The sequence below is a fragment of the Pinus tabuliformis genome, chromosome 4_2 (genome assembly GCF_031772625.1).
Source record: "Pinus tabuliformis cultivar Carrire ecotype Pingquan chromosome 4_2, CPIR1, whole genome shotgun sequence".
Taxonomy (NCBI): Eukaryota; Viridiplantae; Streptophyta; class Pinopsida; order Pinales; family Pinaceae; genus Pinus; species Pinus tabuliformis.
In genome coordinates this window covers 1,160,977,368-1,160,998,730 of record NC_142304.1, presented here as the reverse complement: position 1 = coordinate 1,160,998,730, position 21,363 = coordinate 1,160,977,368, and the positions used below count along the sequence as shown (strand labels likewise).

The 21,363-nt window shown below is 39.7% G+C and overlaps 1 long non-coding RNA gene across 1 annotated transcript; it reads right to left on the bottom strand.

The window, feature by feature from the left end:
• Positions 1-20,161: 20,161 nt before the first annotated feature.
• On the bottom strand, positions 20,162-20,601 carry LOC149173790 (uncharacterized). The gene is made up of 2 exons (XR_016259704.1): positions 20,389-20,601; positions 20,162-20,277 (listed from the first exon to the last, which is right to left on the bottom strand). It is a non-coding gene; the product is annotated as an uncharacterized LOC149173790 (long non-coding RNA).
• Positions 20,602-21,363: the final 762 nt, after the last annotated feature.

Below are 21,363 nucleotides of genomic sequence, written 5' to 3'. Positions count from 1 at the left end.
GGAGTTATTTCAGCAGCGATCAGGGATTGATTCCTGTGAAGAATTTCTCAGGGAGTCATTTCAGCATATGCCATGGGCACCAACAGTATGTTGACGAAGATGGTGCTTCTTGGTGATATGGGAGCTGGTAAGTCTAGCATGGTTTTGCGGTTTGTCAGAGGCCAATTTTTTTAATATTAGGAATCGACCATAGGAGCAGCGTTCTTCTCTTAGACTTTAGCTTTGAATGAGACTACGATCAAGTTTGAGATATAGGACACTGCAGGGCAGGAAAGATATCATAGCTTGGCTCCCATGTATTACCATGGTGCAGCAGCAGCTATAGTTGTCTATGATGTCACAAGTTTGGATTCATTTAATCGTGCAAAGAATACTGATAGGCCCAACCTAGTAGGAGTGACTATCCATGCCCCAATGAACAACAAATTTTGATAATAATAAAAAATTTGATTTTCAGATTTACAACAAGACTAAAATCAATAAAATAATCAAATTTCTTTTCCTTTTGAACAAAAACTGGACAATTTTCATACCAATCATTTGCTGGTCAATTGAATGGAGTTTTCCAAGACTTTGTTGAGCTGGAATATCCTCCTCACATCAACTGCATTATTGAAGCTCCGATACCACAATAATGGTAGAAGTGTCCTCAGACACGTAATTTTATTAATAGGAAAAACAATTACATTAGGAATCTGGCAAGAGTTTACACCTGAACAACCAAACACTCTTGCAATGAGCTATTTATAAGCTCAATGTCCTAACTACCTCTAATTATGGATCATTTATGAAATAACAAGTGTCCACTTACAATAAAAGCTATTCAAACAACTTACTAACAATTCTCCTAAATTAGAGCCTAAGATACGACACATTTGTAGAGTCATATCTTTTACAACAATATACTAATTCTAAATGTCTCCATTAAATAATTAAATATTCTAGATTAATAATTATTAATTTAATATCTTAAATTAATAATTATTTTATTCTAACTTAATAACCTATGATAATATTCATTTTTGGATCATCTAACACAACCATTTTCCATACCAAGCCAACATTTGGAAGAAGTTTCAATAGATTTTATTACATTTTTATCCAAATCTGAAGGAAAGAATGTCATTATGGTAGTGGTAGATAGAATGACAAAGTATGCCCATTGTTTTCCATTTCTCATCCTTTTAAAGAAAGTATAGTGGTAGAAGCATTCACGGAAATAATCCAAAATCTAGATAGAATACCAAAGATTATTGTAAGTGATAAAGAACCAACTTTCAATGAAAATTTTGGACTAAATTATTTTCTTATTTGTGTACTCAATTGGCTCACAGTTCATCTTACCATCCACAATCTGATGGGAAAAATGAGATTGTGAATAAATATTTAGAAGGATATTTATGTTCCTTTGCACAATATGGGTCAAGTGGTTTCCCTTGTGTTGTAGGGAAAAGTATCCGATTCGGATGACCCTATCCCACTCTAAGGGTGATAGTACCTCAGCAACAACTGTAAAGAAAACTACTTAAGGTTTACTTCTTTACGAAAGCAAGAGAGAATGGAGAAATGCACTAACCGTCGCCTTGCGCTTAATGTCGAATCCAAACTCTTCTCTTTGCTGCTTGCTCCCAGCTCCTTGCTCTTTTGCTGGCCCAGCTACAATGAGATCCTGCAAAATAACAAAGAAGGAAACTACAAGAAGCATGCAATCATAACTGATTCAAGGATTAGCATAAATCAAATATACAATTATCACAATACATCATTGAAACAAGTGCATATAGAAGAACCTCAATAGCTTTTATTAATAGAAGAAGTAAAGTTCTGAGAAGGTTACAACCATTGAAGGCCCCAATCCAGCAACACCTCCCAGCAGAAAGAATTTCTCCTCTTCACCTCCTTCAAGCAATCACCCAATAGTTCTATAGTGAAACCAACAGCATATCATTACTTTGCACAAAATTCCAGCCTCCTGAGCTCATAGGAGAGAACTCAATATATAGATGAATTGAGAAAGGATGAGTCAGCTTGCAACTGATGTGTAGCTGACTTGTGTCCTCTCTCTCTTCAATTGATCTTCAGTTCTTGAGTCCACTTGGAGAACCTTGCTTCCACTTGGAGAAACAGAGCCTCTGACTCATCACAAGGCGAAATCCCTGATCCAAGTGTCATTTTTGGAAGATTCCAGAGCAATGACTCAGTGTGCCACTTGTCCCATCTCGCTCAGCGCGGTGGAATTTGTTCTACCTGCTTTGCAACGCAGGTACACCATGGAGGAGTTGAGTTTCAGCGCAGAAGCCTAGTGGAGCACTTGCTTTGATTTCAGGATTGCTTGTTTTTGAGTGTTTTCAGGTGGAGAACTGATCTGAGAGCTGTTGGTTTGCTGACCTTGTTCCTCTAGGGGGAGGAACATCATGTTTAGGGACTTTGGATCCCTTGGATTATTGACAATTCATGCCTGATGCTGTAAGGCACAAAATTGTCTATAACAGATGCCCCCTAAAGTATGAGGTCGTTTATCGGGTGAAATGCTTTATTAGGAGGATCCGAAGTTCATTCAATCTGCTGAGAAGTGTCCTGTAATAAGATACAATACAATACATTATTTTTCATACTTTTTCATGATCTAGCTGAGGCGGGCATTCCCATGCTCAGCTTTATAAATTCATTTTGGTACATAGCACAGACGATCATCTGATGATAGACTGATAATTCTCTGCTGAAATTATCATCCTTTGAGAAGGATGATCATCTGCTGCAATGATGTACATATCAAATGTCTTTATATCCTGAATATATATCGCAGCTCGGATGGATGAAACTAGATCCGGGGTCTTCAATCTCTTCCGATCTTCACTCGATGTACAAGTCGATCCATGTGAGAATTTCTTGAAGTCGAACATGGAAAGACATCGCTTGATTACCGGTCAATGATGTAAACCGTTAACAAGCGCGAGAGGAATCACCGATAAGGATGATGACCCTCAAGGTACGGCAGTACAATTCACATGGTGGGAATAAAGGACTTGGCGTCGACCACCATGCAAAATCTTCTTGTCGAAGGTCATTGATGTATACCTGTCGCCGGAAGTGAGAAACTTGCCATTGAGGCATGCAAGGTTCAAAGTACTGAAAAGGGGTTGTTCCTAGATCAACTCCTTGGATAATGAGCTGATGTCGACAAGGAACGATCCGTCAAAGGAGGGCCTTAATGAATCCCACATCAGTGACACGGAATGGAGCTAGTGATTGTGATGAGGTGAAAACAAACTGTGATGTATGATTCAGGGTGGCGGTCATGAAATGGATGAAGGACAATGTATGGCAGTGGATGGGACACGGTTGACTCTTTGCAGAACAACATCTCTTGAACATATAACGACACTAATGTGATGGATTGGTAGCATTACCCCAAATGTGGATGGTGTGGCGAGGACCATGGTGATGAGACCGGTGAATGAAACAACCCAACCCGATGTGATACGGAGGACAAAGTGTCATGTTCAAGAGCGACTTGCTACCATTAAAGCTGTGAGGTTCTCCCAATTTTTCCCCAGTCATTGCTGACCAGTACCTCTTTATTTTTATCAAGCTTGAGGAGGATAACATATGCTTGTTCTATAACCTGCCCTTCGGGCAAGCCCATCGCTATGTTTTAACGAGCCTAGCGATAGGGAAACTCGTTCTCGTCTAAAGACAAGTTTGTCGCTATTTAATGAATTTAACGAGTCTAACGACAAGGATAACTCGGTCCTTTTCATTTTTAGAGAGTCTGAAAAGGTACATAAAGTCAACTCCAGAATTCCTTTTTCGTCATCTAATCCCTTAAGTCCGAAAAAGTATAAAACAATACAGAAGGGATGAATTTTCGATTGCTTTAACGAGCCGAACAAAACAAGCGCTCGATCTTTTTGTGCAATAATCCCTCAGGTCCAAAAAGATTAAAATCTAGAGGAGGGATAGCTCTTCCGGTCTTTTAACGAGCTGGAAGGCCAAAACTCGACAAACTTTTCATATTTTACGAGTTAGTGAAAAGAGCTCAAAGAAGACTCGTCTTTTGAGGAACGAGTGATGAACAGGGCAGCAGCAGATTCCAGGTACAGGTTGGAATATTCCAATCATGGCAGTGTCACAAGGATGGCTTAGTGAAATCACTCTTCGCAGCTGTTCCTCAAAATGGGTAAACAAACATATGGAGATGAACGAATGGCCAAATGAACGGATGGAGGTGAGACTGCAAGAACACGACCAAGGGCTTTAATATGGCTGTCAAAGGTTACATTTACCAAGGTTATTTACCAGTTCATTTTTTCTGGGTGAGCTTGAACTGTAGGGGAAGATTTCTCACAACTTATGTTTATTTTTTAACGAGCATGAACTATGTGCTAAAACTGCTCGGTGATGGCTTCATTTTTTAACGAGCTTGAAAGCGATCAAACCTTGCTCAATCTTAATGCCCCCAGCATAAAAATGCAGACGAGGCATATGTCCTCTAAACCTTAAGGGGACATTTCATTTTTTTAAAGAGGTTGACATCGTAAAGAACTATCCTCTTGACTCCTCATTTCATTTTTTAACGAGGTTGAAATGATATAAGAACTATCCTCGTAGCTTTAGACCCATTAAAAATAGAAGGCTTCATATTCCACTGCGCCCATTTCCGCCAGATTACTTGGCGGTGGTGGGGCAACAGTGCCCATTAAAGAAGGGCCTTTTAGGAAAATTACTCTGATAATTTGGAGAGGATGATTGCCTCCATGGATCGTTGGAATGCTTCTTGTATTGGATGGCGGCACAACTTTTGTCGAAGTTGTTGTCGAACTACCTGATCGACCTTTTCTCTCGCCATCCAACAACTGTGAATTTCCATAGCTTTTGTTTAATGTTGAAATTAAAGCATCATCTTGGCGCTTAAAACTTGACAACATCATAACTTGTGATGGGGAAGCATTTCCACTATCAACCAGATTCTGACTTGGATCGGGAAACGGATCAGTTAATACAGCTGGGGTTTGTGAATTCTTTATGAATCTTTTAAACTCAGCTTTGAACGGACAATCTGTTGTCCAGTGATCCTCTTCACATATCCGACACCCAAAAGATGGTTTCCCTTTTCCAGGAGAAGTTCTTCGAGGAGATGTCTCTCCTTGTTTTTTCTTCTTCCTTTGATTTTGCTTCTTCTTGCTTCCTGGTTGATTGGTTTCTTTGCCTTTATCTGTCGATACGGCATTTACTTCCGAAGCAAGAACTTCTTCATGCGCATTTTGATTCGAATCCTTACGGGCCTTCTTTTGATTGGTCCTTTTCGGATTCGTGTTTGCCGTGCCAATCACGCCATCGCCGGCATGAGAGTCACTATTTGATTTAGGAGGAGGAGGGATTGAAAACTCTGGTCTAGGGGCGTCTGGTATTTTGTCATAGAGCGTGCCAGACTGAGTATATACTAAGTCCAAATATTGTGCACGAGCGATAACCTGCTCTTCTGTTACGACTCCCCCCTTTGCCACATCTTCCGTTATGGCCGGAAGTAACGACTTTATAAACCACTCAGCTAAAAGCTGATCAGGAACGTATGTTTTAACCATTCTTCGTCGACGTCGCCACTCATGTATATGATCTGATATATGAGTTGCAGTTGTCTGTTTGAAGTTAGTCAATATCTCTGTTCCCGTTTCATACCTTATTGGTAATTGAAAGTGGGTTAAGAATGTCGTGGCAAGGGAGCTAAAATTGTCGAACGAAGCTCTTGGCAATTCTATATACCATTTCACCGCTGGACCTGTCAATGTCCTCTGAAAGAGGCGAAGCCTTATCGAATCATCATTTAAAGTGTTCGACGAACACCATAGATGAAATGTCATCACATGATTCGACGGGTCTTCACCTGGATTTCCATTGAATTTAGGAATGTCGGATGGAAGTTTGTGCAGGATCACTGGCCACCATGGGGCGTAAGCAATTGGATCATTGGTTAACCGATGTAAATCAGGCAACTCTAAAGTCACCACGAATGGTAACTGTTGATTCAAGTTAGGGGATGCGTAACCAGGGTATGATGGAATTGCCTGAACAGTTGGTCTTTGCATACCAGCATAATGGAGTTGATGTTGGTATGATTGATACGGTTGATGGACTTGACCACTATAAAGTGGTTGATTTTGGCCATTTTGGATATATGGTTGTCTAGTATTCGCAAAGATTTGATGTTCAGAACCTTGGTACACTTGTTGGAATTGTGGCTGTTGGTATTGCACTATCCATGGTTGCGATACCATGGGTTGTTGTGCTATACTAACCATTGGACCAAGATGTGGGGTGATTGTACCCGATTGTATTTGTGTCGCCCCACCAGTAGGCGATTGTGGTTGGGTCGCAGGGTCAAGGGGCTGTTGCATGAGAACCTGAGAAATCTGAGGTTGACATACAACAGGCATCGTTTGAACTTGCGACGCGGTTACAATAGCCGGTGTAGTTGGGATGTTCGTCACAGGTACACACTGTTGCATAGAATATACAACTCTTGGTGGCTGGGATAGCATAGGTACCCAACTACTCGTTGCAATTCCACCATAACTTGAATAAGGTTGAGAACTCCCGTATGGGTACCCTCTCGGAGGGGGTAATGAAAGGGCATACTGCCCACCATACGGTGGTAATCCAGAACTCAAGGCAATTGATTGTCCTAGAGGACTGGATGGCCTAAATTGATTCCCAAAAGGGTCAATTTGATGAGTCTCACCATAAGAGTTACCAGACATTACTCCGGAACAAACAGGAACAGACCATACTGCTGAGATAGTCCCTTGGTGGATTCCTTCTAGCGATTGAGAGCTAATTGGGACAGATGGTATGCCGGCGAACATTGTTGGATTTGCAGCAGGTAATTCTGCCGTCGCCGTGTCATTTGACACAGTCCTAGATGTCGACGATTGTTCAAACATTTCGAGTCTATCCAATTGATTGCCTAGTGATTCTACAGGAACTCCCACTGGTGATGGACAAACTTCTGTTGTAGTAGGAAATAGAGTGATCCCTACTCCAAAATGAGTTGGAGTGGATACTTGCGGTTCGTCTATAATTTCCTCTATCGCAATCAGACCAGGTGGAAGAGGAAGACCGTCAGGTCCGTAATAGATTTCCGGTGCCGAAGAAGGGGTTGTATCGACAGCGACAAATGTTTGAGGAACAAAACTCTCTGGACCGGTTACAGATGGAACTGGTTCAGTTATACAAGTATTTGCCCCCAGACTAGGATTAGTATTACTGTCCTTCTGCGGCGGTTGAACTTCTTCTATAGAGGCAGGGTTTCCGGAAATGTTTGGAGTAACCAGAATCTCAGATGTTGTTGGAACACTTGTTCTAACTTTTAAAGGAGATTTTGAACTGGTTCGACGAACTCGCTTTGTCCGACTATTTTCGATTCCGGAGACAAAGACGGTTGACTCGCAAGCCTCCGAGAATGACGGATATTCAATTGACTTTCTTCCACGATTGCGGATTACTCGATCAACTAAAATATAAAGGGGAAAATTTGTGTTTCCGATTTGAATGAATTTTATTAGACGCTTTTAAACATAACTTTGCTTTTTCATGTTTTAAGAGTCGAGAAAAAGCTAAAGATGACTCTAGTCTCCTTCGATGTATTAACGAGCCCGAAGTGACAAATGCTCGGTTGGACCTTTTCAGTTATAGAGTTTGAAAAGGGCCAAAAGAAACTGCTCTGGAGATCTAGGCAGAGGGTGTGCCAAACCTTTCGCGAAACCACAAAATACGTTTTACAGTACGGGTGGTCGATCTTCGTGAATGCTGTGTTCACTGCATCGCGAGCAGTAGGGCGGCCGACACGGCTTCTTATGGATAAAGGCCTTGTTCCTATAGGGGTCTCCCAATATATACGCGACGGTACGTGGGAGCACAAGTCCGTATTAGTGCGACCGACTCTCAGGAGGAATCACCCACCTTCGTAGAGATCGACAGTCACTACGTTTAACGACGCCGGAACACGTCTCTAGCTTAGACCTCTATGTGTTTGCGTTATGTTTCAATGCGTTGTTAGGTTCATTCAGTATATTTTAAGTTGATCTTTTTAAAGTTTGCCTTTCAAGGTTCACCACGAGATGTAAATGAACAATTCCTAAATGCAGCCTAAGATGAGAAGCAAGCTTTTTCAAATCTTTTTGACCGATGAAAATCTTAACTACTGAGGGAGAAGAAAGGCAAATCTTTTCACACAGTTCATACAGCACAAACTAATGCACTTTCTCCTAAATCATCATGCAAACTTTTTCAAATGCAAAATGCACAATGCATGTATTTTCTTTTCCCTTTCTTAATGTTGATGTACTACAAAAAGAAAGTTGTTATATAACTTTGATTTCGATTTAAAGCGAAAACAAACAAGTTTGTCCAAAATCAAAAGACACCTTAAGATTTACTTGTTTAATCACTGGAAATACATGAAATCAAACCATAATGACGAAAGTAAAAAGACTAATCAGCTATGGACAGCAAACAAGCTAACTCTTTAGACCAGCAAAATGCCTAACACAGGTTCAGATCTAAGAGGCCAAGGCAAGACTAGTTCACTTTCGTTATGGGAAATTGTAAATGATGTAAGAAATACAAAAGAACAAGTACAATTTCGTTATATAACAGAGGCGGAATGACGGCAAGTAAGGTTGGTTTCAGAATAGGTACAAGACTGACAACTAGCAGCAAAATCTATAGTGAAAACAGGCAAGAAAAAAGGAGGAAACCCCAACTGCACAAGGCAAAATTGGGCCAACGCAGGTGCTGCACAGCCAGTCTGGCTCTTAGCGCAGGTAGCCCCTTCGGGACCTGCGTTGCAAAGCAGGTAGCCTGTGTACTACCTGCTTTGGAAAACGAAAGTTGCGTTTTCTCCGTTTCCGGGTCACAATTTTCTCAAAAATTCACAGTTTTTGCTCAAATCAGAAGCTATCAGTCAAGCACACACTAAGGGATGACAAGAAAGATGAAAAGCTATCACTAAGAGCTTACAAGGATCCTTGTAGATCAGCTCTTCAAATCATGAACATGCTCAAAAATGAGCTAGAGTAGCTGCCCTCTACTTCGCTTTTGATATAGTCAAAAGCTTTTCGATTTGGTACTCTTTTGTTCAGGAAATGAATAGCAAAATACTACAAACAATCAAACAGATACGATCCCCAGTGGAGTCGCCAGTTTGTTGTAGGGAAAAGTATCCGATTCGGATGACCCTATCCCACTCTAAGGGTGATAGTACCTCAGCAACAACTGTAAAGAAAACTACTTAAGGTTTACTTCTTTACGAAAGCAAGAGAGAATGGAGAAATGCACTAACCGTCGCCTTGCGCTTAATGTCGAATCCAAACTCTTCTCTTTGCTGCTTGCTCCCAGCTCCTTGCTCTTTTGCTGTCCCAGCTACAATGAGATCCTGCAAAATAACAAAGAAGGAAACTACAAGAAGCATGCAATCATAACTGATTCAAGGATTAGCATAAATCAAATATACAATTATCACAATACATCATTGAAACAAGTGCATATAGAAGAACCTCAATAGCTTTTATTAATAGAAGAAGTAAAGTTCTGAGAAGGTTACAACCATTGAAGGCCCCAATCCAGCAACACCTCCCAGAAGAAAGAATTTCTCCTCTTCACCTCCTTCAAGCAATCACCCAATAGTTCTATAGTGAAACCAACATCATATCATTACTTTGCACAAAATTCCAACCTCCTGAGCTCATAGGAGAGAGCTCAATATATAGATGAATTGAGAAAGGATGAGTCAGCTTGCAACAAATGTGTAGCTGCCTTGTGTCCTCTCTCTCTTCAATTGATCTTCAGTTCTTGAGTCCACTTGGAGAACCTTGCTTCCACTTGGAGAAACAGAGCCTCTGACTCATCACAAGGCGAAATCCCTGATCCAAGTGTCATTTTTGGAAGATTCCAGAGCAATGACTCAGTGTGCCACTTGTCCCATCTCGCTCAGCGCAGGTGGCCTTTGTTCTACCTACTTTGCAACGCAGGTACACCATGGAGGAGTTGAGTTTCAGCGCAGAACCCTAGTGGAGCACCTGCTTTGATTTTAGGATTGCTTGTTTTTGAGTGTTTTCAGGTGGAGAACTGATCTGAGAGCTGTTGGTTTGCTGACCTTGTTCCTCTAGGGGGAGGAACATCATGTTTAGGGACTTTGGATCCCTTGGATTATTGACAATTCATGCCTGATGCTGTAAGGCACAAAATTGTCTATAACACCTTGGCATAATGGTGGTACAACAAATTCTCTCATACTTCACAAAAAATGTCCTCCTTTATGCCAATTTATGGATATCATCCTCCATCCATGTTATCACCCTTGAAAGGGACTATAAAGGCTTAAATAGTGGAGGACCTCATAGGGAACCAACAAGAGGTTCTCAAACTATTAAAGGACAACTTGGTTATAGCCCAGAATAGGATAAAACAACAATAAGATCAACATCATAATGAAAGGGAATTTTAAGTGGGGGATTGGTATTTGTGAGACTATAGCCATATAAATAAATGTCCCCCAAGAAACAAAAGAAGGATGATAGATCAGAACCAAGGTATTATGGCCGCTATAAGGTGTTGCAAAGAAATGGAAATATTATAGCAAATTAAAATTTCCTCCATCTTCACGTGCACATCTAGCCTTCCACATTTATTTCTTAAAGAAGGTAGTCAATGAAAAGACCCTAGTCCAAACTATTTTACTAGAGATTAGTGAATAAGGAAAAATCATAATATAACTAGAAATAATCTTGGAAACAAGGATTAAGCAACTGAGAAATTGAGAAATTATTGAATACCTTGTCAAATGGAAGAACCTACCAGCGGAAGAGATGACATGGAAAGATTAGTTTTTCATGTCGAAACAACCATAGTTATTCAAGTATTGAGGAAAACAATTGTTTGAAGGGGAGGTTCATGTTAATCTCTATATAAGCTCCATGTTAACCCTAAAACTCATTATTAAACCCTGTATATTGAGCTATTAAATTTCTATTGGTATATTGTTATAGTCGACTAGAACCTTTGATTGTACCATTTCATTATAATAGTACTCTCTCTCTCTCTCTCTCTCTCTCTCTCTATATATATATATATATATATATATATCTATATATATATATATATATATATATATATATATATATATATATATATATATATATATATATATATATATATATATATATATATATATATATATATATATATATATATATATATATATATATATATATATGTATATATATATATATATATATATATATATATATATGAGACCTATTTTTGGTATCATCACATCTAGTCTTTTATAGTGTCTTCATTGTGAAAGGAGGTTTCCCCCTTGAAGTGGATTGTAATTATTGGTTTCTTATCATTTTTAATCTGCATGGTTCATAACATTCATAGGTCATAAACAAACAATACCTAGGCATTGCCTAAGCATTTTATATACTGCCTAGATGAATTCACAAATCTTTGGATATTTAAATTAATTGTTGAGTCAAAAAATGAGTTGTTAGATTCAATTTGTATGTACTGAGTCATTTTTTACATAGCTAGGCATTTTATTTACTATATGGGTATTTTATTTACTTCCTAGCTGAATTTATAAACGCCTAGGCATTTTTCTTACATTGTTGGTTATCTAAATCCATCTCTAGGGAGTTGTTCCTTGTTGCTACAAGTGTAAATGTGTCATTGGGAAATTTTTTATGTTGTTGAGAGTCCAAATCCATTCCCAAACATTTGTTTTATTGATGTAAGTGTAAATCCATCCATAAGAAAATTTCTAAGTTGTTGTGAGTCTAAATCCCCCTCTAAGCATTTTCCATAGTTGGGTGTCTAAATTTTCCATAGAAAGTTATTCCACATTGCTACGAGTTTAAATCTACCCTTGGGTGTTTTTCTTTATTATTGAGTGTTAAAATCCATCCATTATGCATTTCTTTTGCTGCAAGTTTATTAAGTTCATCCCCTCTACATTTTTCTCCATTGTAGGTCAAAATATTTCTAGCCTTCAAACACCAAATCCATTTTTTTTAACAATTGCAACAACTTTGCCTTATTTAGACATCCCATAAATTCATTTTTTCATGCAATCCATAACAATATTTTTTTTTTCAATTGTTATGTAGCATTATGTTATTTTCCCTCAAAGTTGTAACTCTTAGTGGTTGTAGCAAAACCTAGACAGAGGATATAAAAGCTATTGATGTGGAAGTTATTGCTATAGAAGCTACCGCTATGGAAACTATTGTTGCAGACACTTATGTTTTGGAAACTATTGACATAGGAGCTGACTACTATGAGTTGTGGTGAATGATTAGTGAATTCAAATTTTTACTAAAACCAATTAAGAAGGATCTATATTGGTAATATGGATGGGCCATAGGCCTACATTTACAAATCACTTGCCAAGTCCATAACTTTTTGTTTGTTGCCCACTATGAGGTCTTATTTACCTTCTATGAAGATAATTTTCACTTGATCTATATACTCTTCTATAGGCATCATAACCTCAAAAATCACATGGGAAGGCCCTAAAAATGCACTTTTAGTTAAGGACTTGTTGATGGGTTGGAATTTACTACCAACAGCCAAGGGATCTCACCGGTGCAAAATCCCAATTAGACTCTATGATGTTTGGTTTAGGGATCTCGTCTGATATGTAGGCCTAGCTTCCGTCTCGTTGTTTGAAGTTTTCTTTGAACAAGGAAGGGAATATTAGTTAAGCGGAAGGTATGAAATTCAAAAAACACAATTAAGTAACTGATGAATACCCAATAAAATAGATACCGTAAATAGAAACAACAAAACATCAAAGCATGAATCCTAAGAAAAGAATTGTTAGTAAGGCTTCAAATAAGACCACACATAGATAAAACATAAATTTAGCAACCAAGAATGAGTTCAATATTGTTAACCATTGAAAACATAAGTGAGTGCATGATCCACAATGATACTATACCAATATCAATAAAATTGTTTATCAACATAAGCATAAGGCCAACATATCATATACCATCCATGTGTTGCAAAGGAAAACTCATAGCACCAGAAGATACATGAGGAGACAGTACACCAAAGCTCATAGGAACTTTCAATTCATTAAGCTGATAATATTCATGGCACCAACATACAAGGTCTTCATCAAATCCAACAATGGAAATATACTATTACTCCTTGCATTCATTAAAAGAGCATAAGTTCTCAAAACAATATGCACCAGAATCAGCCCAAATCTAAAAGTCCCTTTACAATATGCCATGAGGGTATATCTATAGAAAAGAGGGTGACTTTCGGTCTACCCATGACTCTTGGACTTCCACACGATTCTTCAAATTCCTACTTTGTTCTACTCTATTCTACCTTTCTATTCACAACAAAACAAGCTAATTCTACCCTATCAATTTAGTAATAGATAATTCTAGGACATCTATGTGCAACTGCTCCATGAGGTAGGTGTGTCAAAGCTTGTACTTAGTGGTTATTGGGGTTATCTTTATTTTCTATTCATCATGTCTATGGAGGAATTCAAGGGCATCTGGAATGAGAGTGATTCTCTTGACCTTGATTTGATTGGATAGAGTTACTAGCTTTGTGTACATCCTCACCAGTTCCACCACATACCATGTAATGTTCTCCTTTGTGACCTACAAAACAATTTTGTTGGAAGCATGCCTGAAAGGGTCAAGAAATGCTTGAACCTCTTGTAGGATTTCCTCCTGCTTCCTTACTTCTCCAATTGCTCCAATAGAGGGAACCCCATGAATTTCAATCACAAACTCTAACCCACTTAGAAGATGTTTGTAATAAGCAAGAAATTTTTCAAAATCATAGCTAGCTTATCCTGTGATTTGATCCTAATGCATAGATAGACTTTGTCGTTCAGGGTGGTAATCCAATCCTTCTTCGGGGGAACTTTTTGTGCCTCTGGATACTTATTTGTCCACTCATGAATGTTGTCGAGTTGTAATGGCTTGTTTCAACATGGAGGATTTTTTCCTTCATGTCGACCTGTATGGCTAGGATAGGGGAAACAATGTGATGCAAATTTGATATCTCCTCATAGACCATTGTTATGGATTCTCTCAGGGCTTCAAGTTCTTCCTTGACTGAGGCCTGAAATTCCTTCGCGCTTGAGTGGGCTAGGCAAAGTTCTATATTCTCTTTTTCTAGCCTTCTCCTGTCTTCTTCTACTATGGAAGCTCTTTGTTCATATGAGTAGAGATTTCCTTGGAGTTCTGCAATATTCTTTCTCATTATTCCCACATTCAACTCAGTTGTGGTCACAAAGGTTGTCTCGGTTGAGGCGATCATATTAGGATTTATCGTGGTGTCTAGGACGATCTCCTTTTCCGTGGTCATAGATAGAGGCTCCACAGGGTTCCTGGCATAATATTTCCTTCTTTCTTGCATGATCTTACAATTGAATTGATCGAAGGTAACTATGGTTAGGTCTAACACTTCCTCTTATACTTCATAGGGAATTCCTAACTCCTTAAGAGGAAGATGTCCACCAGTGATGGGAATGGATGGAGGAACATCTATTAGGGGAAATTCAGCTTGCACATTGAATTTTTGTTGTTGTTGTTGTTATTATAACTCTTGTTGAGATTTCCTATCAGCCTCTTCCTATTGTCTCTTCAGTTCTTCTTCTTCCTACCTTTCTTTTCTTCTTTGGAATTCTTCTTTTGTTCCTCCTCCAGTCCCTTCTTTTCTTTCTCTTCATTTTCTTATTTTTTCTTGAGCTCTTCTTCCTATTTGTGTTTCTCCTCCAACTCTTTCTACTCCTTCTTATTATTTCTTCTTCCTCTCTAGTCCTTCATTCCTCTTCTTTTCTTTTCAACTGATCTTCCTCCTATTGTTTCTTTCTTCTCTCTTCTTCCTGTAATTTTTTCTCAGGCTGGTCTTCGGGTTGCTAATCTCTTGATTTTTTGCAACCGTCTTAGTTCTTCTTCTACTTTTCTCTTCAAATCCTAATTTTTCCTGGCTAAGGTCTCATTTCTCTCCTTTAAATTAAGTTTCGTCATCTTCACCCTCATCCGATTTTCTCAAAGGATCTTATGTTTCTTTGCCTTTATGCTTCTTCAGTTTTGCTCCTGTCTTTTGTTGCTCTTTATTTCTCTTAACCTAAGCTAACCTTTCTTGTAGGCTTACATTCTCTTGGGAATTCTAAGATTCCTCATCCTCCTTTTCTTGTTGTTTGCTTGGGTTGAACTCCCAAGTCACATTGTACCAATTTCTAACTTCATCCTTGTGAGATTTCCTTGTGTGCGGATATGACCAGTTAAAATTGGCCTTCTTGCAATGACATTCTACCACTCTTTTGGGGTCATAGGTGTGGTGACTCAAGGTCACAAAATGGAACTATTTTATCTCCTCATCTTCTACCTCAACTTCCTTGAATTTTTCAATAGTATATGCCCCAAAAGTGAGATGGAAGGTGGGCCAAGGATTCTTCTTCCCCTTACTCAATGTCTTTGAAAAACTTGTAGTTATTTGAGAACATACTTCCTGTAACAATAATTTATATGTGGCAAACCTTAGAAGTTTGTGAGGTGTTTTGTAAGAGCCAAAGACCCTGATGAATGTGCCCTCATACCGGGAGCAGCACCAGTATCACGGGCACCATACCGAATGAGTGTACCAGAGTTAACAGAGTTGAAGATGCAACTACAAGAGCTATTGGATAAACAGTACATCCGTCCCAGTGTATCACCATGGGGAGCTCCAGTATTATTTGTGAAAAAGAAAGATGGGACCCTACGTATGTGTATAGACTATCGACAGCTGAATAAGCTCACGGTCAAAAACAAGTATCCCTTACCCAGGATAGATGAACTCTTTGATCAAGTGAAAGGGGCAAAAGTATTTTCCAAGATCGATTTGCGATCTGGTTATCATCAGATCAGGATTAAAGATGAGGACATTGCCAAGACCGCCTTCAGGACACGCTATGGACACTACGAATTTGTAGTGCTACCTTTTGGTTTGACCAATGCACCTGCCACCTTTATGTGTATGATGAACAGCGTGTTCCATCGGTTTTTGGACAAATTTGTGCTGATATTTATCGACGACATTCTGATATATTCCCGTTCCCATCAGGAACACGAAGAGCATCTTAGGTTGGTGTTACAAACTCTTCGAGAACATCAGCTATACGCTAAGTTCAGTAAATGTGATTTCTTCAAGGAGGAGATCCAGTATTTGGGCCACGTGATCACTAAAGAAGGAATTGCAGTAGACCCCGAGAAAATAAAAACTATTATGGAATGGCCTATACCCAAAGATGTTGCTGATATCAGATCCTTTATGGGGTTAGCTGGCTATTACCGGAGGTTTGTGGAAGGCTTTTCTAGGATAGCCTATCCTATCACCTCATTGCAGAAAAAGGGGAAGATATTTAGGTGGACATCAGAGTGTCAGCAAAGTTTTGACCGCTTGAAGCACTTACTCACCACTGCACCCATCCTGAGTATAGCTGATCCTAATAAGGATTATGTGGTGTGCACCGATGCAAGCAAGGAGGGTGTGGGAGGAGTATTAATGCAGGAAGGAAAAGTAATAGCGTATGAATCAAGGAAACTAAAAGAGCATGAGCAGAGATACTCTGCTTACGATTTAGAGTTAACTGCTGTCATTCATGCGCTGAAAATGTGGTGACATTACCTCTTAGGGAGGAAATTTATGTTGTTAACAGATCATCACAGTTTGACGCATTATTTCAGCCAACCCACCCTGAACGTGAGACAAGGCCGTTGGGCAGATTTCCTAAGTGGATTTGATTTTGAAATAAAGCATTTAAAGGGCAAAGAAAACCGAGTGGCAGATGCTTTAAGTCGAAAGGTTCATTGTTTATATGAACTTTCAATCAGCAAGTGGCGAAATTCGCTGGTTGAACAAATAAAGGCAGCAGCAAGTCGCGATTCGGAGTACCAGCACTTAAAACAGCAGGTACAACAATCTGTTAATGGAAGATTACAGCAAGGATACACACTAGATAGTGCTGGAATGCTGTGTTTTAATAAGAAATTATATGTACCTGATTCAAATGACCTTAAGAGGCTGATTTTAGACGAGTTCCATATCAGCCACTACACTGGCCACCCAGGGTACCAAAAGATGGTCACAGCGCTTAAGAAAGAATATTATTGGCCAGGAATGAAGAAACAGGTAGTTGAGTATTTGGCGCGGTGTTTAGAATGCCAGCAAATTAAGGCAGAACATCAACATCCAGCCGGACTGCTACAGCCTTTGCCTATTCCGGAGTGGAAATGGGAAACCATTTCCATGGATTTCATAACTGGGTTGCCACGAACAAAGAAGGGCAACGATTCGATCATGGTAGTGGTTGATAAGTTGAGTAAAGCAGCACACTTTATACCTGTGCAGTCCACTTACAAGGCGGTGCAAATTGCTCACCTCTTTATGCAAAATGTGTTCCGATTGCATGGGCTACCAAAGGTAATTATATCAGATCGCGATGTGAAATTCACTTCCACTTTTTGGAGGACACTGTTTGCTGAGTTGGGTACTCAGTTGAACTTTAGCACGGCCTATCACCCGCAGACCGATGGTCAAACGGAACGAGTTAATCAGGTGTTGGAAGACATGTTGAGGGCGTATGTGATGCTGAAACCAGGTCAATGGGAGGAGTATTTACATCTGGTCGAATTTGCATACAATAATGGATATCACACTTCAACCCAGCTAAGTCCCTTTGAGGTCATGTATGGACGAAAGTGCCGCACACCCTCAAGTTGGGGTGGACCTGAGGACAAGTTGAGTCTGGGACCAGAAATGCTTAAAGAAATGGAAGATATGGTGAAAAGAGTGCGTGCTAATTTAAAGGCTGCACAAGACCGACAGAAAAGTTTTGCTGACAGGAAAAGAAGATTCACAGAGTATAAGGTTGGTGACCATGTGTTTGTGAGGATTCAAGATAGGAGGAGCACACTGCAGTGGAGTGGGTGCGCCAAGCTGGCTCCTCGATACTTTGGACCTTTTCAGATCTTGGCTAGGGTGGGGCCAGTGGCCTACCAACTTGCCCTGCCAAGTCATATTAGGATTCACAATGTGTTCCACGTGTCTGTCCTAAAGAAATATGTATATGACTCTAAACATGTTATCCAATGGCAAGATGTGCGGGTAAGAATTAATCCGGTTGTTTGATTATGCAGCTATACTCAATAGGAAACTGATTAAAGGTATTGGTTGTCTGCAGGTCGAACCGGAAGGCGAGGTCCTGGTCGAACCACAGAGCATTCTCGACCGGAGAGAAGTGCGGCTGCGGAAACGGGTTATTACCCAAGTTAAAGTGCTGTGGCAGCACTATGGGCCTGAGGAGGCTACATGGGAGGACGAGGAACTCTTTAGAAAGGCTTACCCAAATTTATTCAATGGGAATAGACATCGGGACGATGTCCAATCCCAGGGGGGGAAGATGTAATAACCCCGGTAACTTGTAATTCTGGAATAATTACTGTGGTAAAAACTGTATGAGTGGTGACTTGTTATTACTAAATGACATTGTTAATTATGAAAGTGGATATATTAGATTATTTTGCATGTGTATATTCATGAAATGCTGGCAGCCTCCTGAAGGAGGATTTTCTATTAAAAGAAAATAAAAATCAGTTATGAAACTGAAAAGCAACTGCTTCTCACCCAAGGAAAAGTCCTGGGAGGAAAACCTCTGGGTTGTTGATGAACAGACAGAGAGAAGAATTCCAAGAGAGAGCAGAGTGAGAAAAAGAGGTTAAGTCTGGTAATGACCAGATAACCTAGCACAGCAGTGCATGAGTCTTGTTGAGGGCTGCAGGCCTGCAAGACGGCTCGGGGGGAGAATCCAGCGTAAGTGGATCTCAAGGTTGGGAGGATAAGAGCAAAAACGTTGCAGGTGACCTCTGAAAGTAAGGACCTCGGTAGCGGGACTATCCAGGTATGCATTCTCTAATATAGTTATTGAATAAAGAACAGGTATTGAAGTGTACAGACAGAACACAGAACTTGTATTACTTTCCATTAGTTACTGTGGTATTGTAACCATGTTAATGCATACAGTTTTCGAGATGTCTGTAAGTGAATATGTGTGACTGTGGTCACCTCTTTAAAACTGTAATAACAACTAGGGGTTGTATAGTTACATTTACGCTCAGAACAGAGTCAAATCTTAGAGCAGTTTGGGCGGTGTAAGAGACCGCATCAAAATATCAGTGATGGAAAACAAGAGAACAAAAGTAAACAGAACCCTTAACAATGAAATGGTACTGAGCAATATAGCATAAACGTAATGCTGTATAAGCATGAAATATCATATAAACCAATACTGTATAAAGACAGACATTATTACGGAAATAGTGCTGTAATGAGAAGTATTGTGCAGTTAATATTACGGTGTAAGCCAAGCCACGTTAATAGACCCGGATGAGGGTTTACATTCATATGTAAACAAACCTGAAAATTAGTTAAACATAACGATACAAAAAACCAATACATAATACCGGGATAAGGTTAACATTACAAGATGCGACCTGTATATTAAACATGCAATAACCCCGGCATTCAAGGGTCAATGTAAACGACTGTGCGCGGAGAGGCAGTCCCTACACTCATATACCGAGTGCAGGACTACCATCAATATCGCTTTTAAATGCATATGAAATGGAAACAGTCTTGAATGAACCGAATGCATGTGAAAACATTGAGATTATACTGTAATAATGCTTACTGTAGTAAACCCATAGGATATTATGATTCCGTTGAGCAAACAGGGAAATGAATATCCAGTAAAACAAATATACAGTAAAATACATTTTAATGTAAATCTTTACATATGAACCGGCAATATAAAAACAAGATGGCCATTAAGGGACATTGACGATATATGTGAATCGAAAGCAAGTATCCATTAAAGAAAATGCGAAAATGCTATCATAGCCGTGTAAAAGTCCAGGCAAGGAAGACAGCGGTAAACCCGCAAAATGAATCAACTATTTTGAAGTAACTTAGCCCCATTTAACTGTTAATAGCTAGGGAGAGCTTTCAAAAGAATATACAGACAATGACTCTTTGAACCTTAAGACCCTAGCCAAATCAATGTACAGAATATATAAGTAGATGGCGTGGAAGCCATAAGTAGTACCTATCTAAACCCTAAGGCTAACGCGGGACAGGTCCGGCATGGAGAGGCCGCCTGTATAAGCGCAACCAGGGTTTGAAACATGGTAATCGGACCTGAGACAGGTAAGAAGAAGTCATAAGCCATGTCTCAGCCAGAGGACGACGCATACAATTTCACACTAAGCCATTTTATCAAGGAAAGGACAGTAAACGAGGTAGGCATACCTGTAAGTTTCGTTAGCCACCAAACCCTCCTGCACGCTGTGGAAAACTGTGGACGGCAAAACGACCTGTGCATAACCATCATGGTGAACATTCGGATACAGTTAGAGTATTCAGAGGGTTTCATAGAATACAAAATACATAACTGCGGAGCTGACTGTAAGTATAAATACCAGATTGAAACGCGAGAATCCTTTACCTGAACCGCAAGGTAGGAACCAGAGGGGTTGCAGAGAAGTCTGTTGGAGTGGTGGAGGAGCTCGGCTGCAGCTGTAGAGTGCAAATGAACTCATTCCGATGAACCCGGTGACTTATATATCGAATGCCAAACCCTAAATAAATCTGAGCCATTCGATGAGGTTGAGAGATCTCCGTCGTTGGTTTAGGCGGGAGGACCTGGCGCGAAACCCAGTGTGGGTCAACCCTCCGCTAGGCACATGATATCACGTGAAGCTGAGCCATCTGGCCACGGAAAGGGTGAGTTGGGTTCCTACCTACTCACCATCTGGCACTTAAACTTATAAAGCGAGCCGGGTGTGACAATAAGATTCAGCAACACATTAAAGTTATATAATACCCAAACATTAGCGAAGGCGGTAGGTCCGTGTTCAATGGGTGTGGGTATTAGATTAAGGATATATATATACATGGACAAGCGTATGAGCCTGGACCAGGCCTTAGTGTAAAGCTTATATATATAGGTATATGCGTAAGGGTCTGGTGAAGACCTTAGTTAATGGTTTAACTTATTTAGTTAGGGAAGTGGGTTAATGAGTTAATCCCACCATACAAAGTTTTTTTTTTTTTTTTTTATTATGCATATTATGTTAATGAGATCGTGACACCTCCTCAATAGGGAACCAATATGCTACTTTGGTGATAGTTTACATATCCTTCTTCAACATGCAAGTAGGAACTTCTCCAAAGAGAAACTGGTATAATGGGGCGATGAATGTCTTAGAGGTAGACTCATGTACA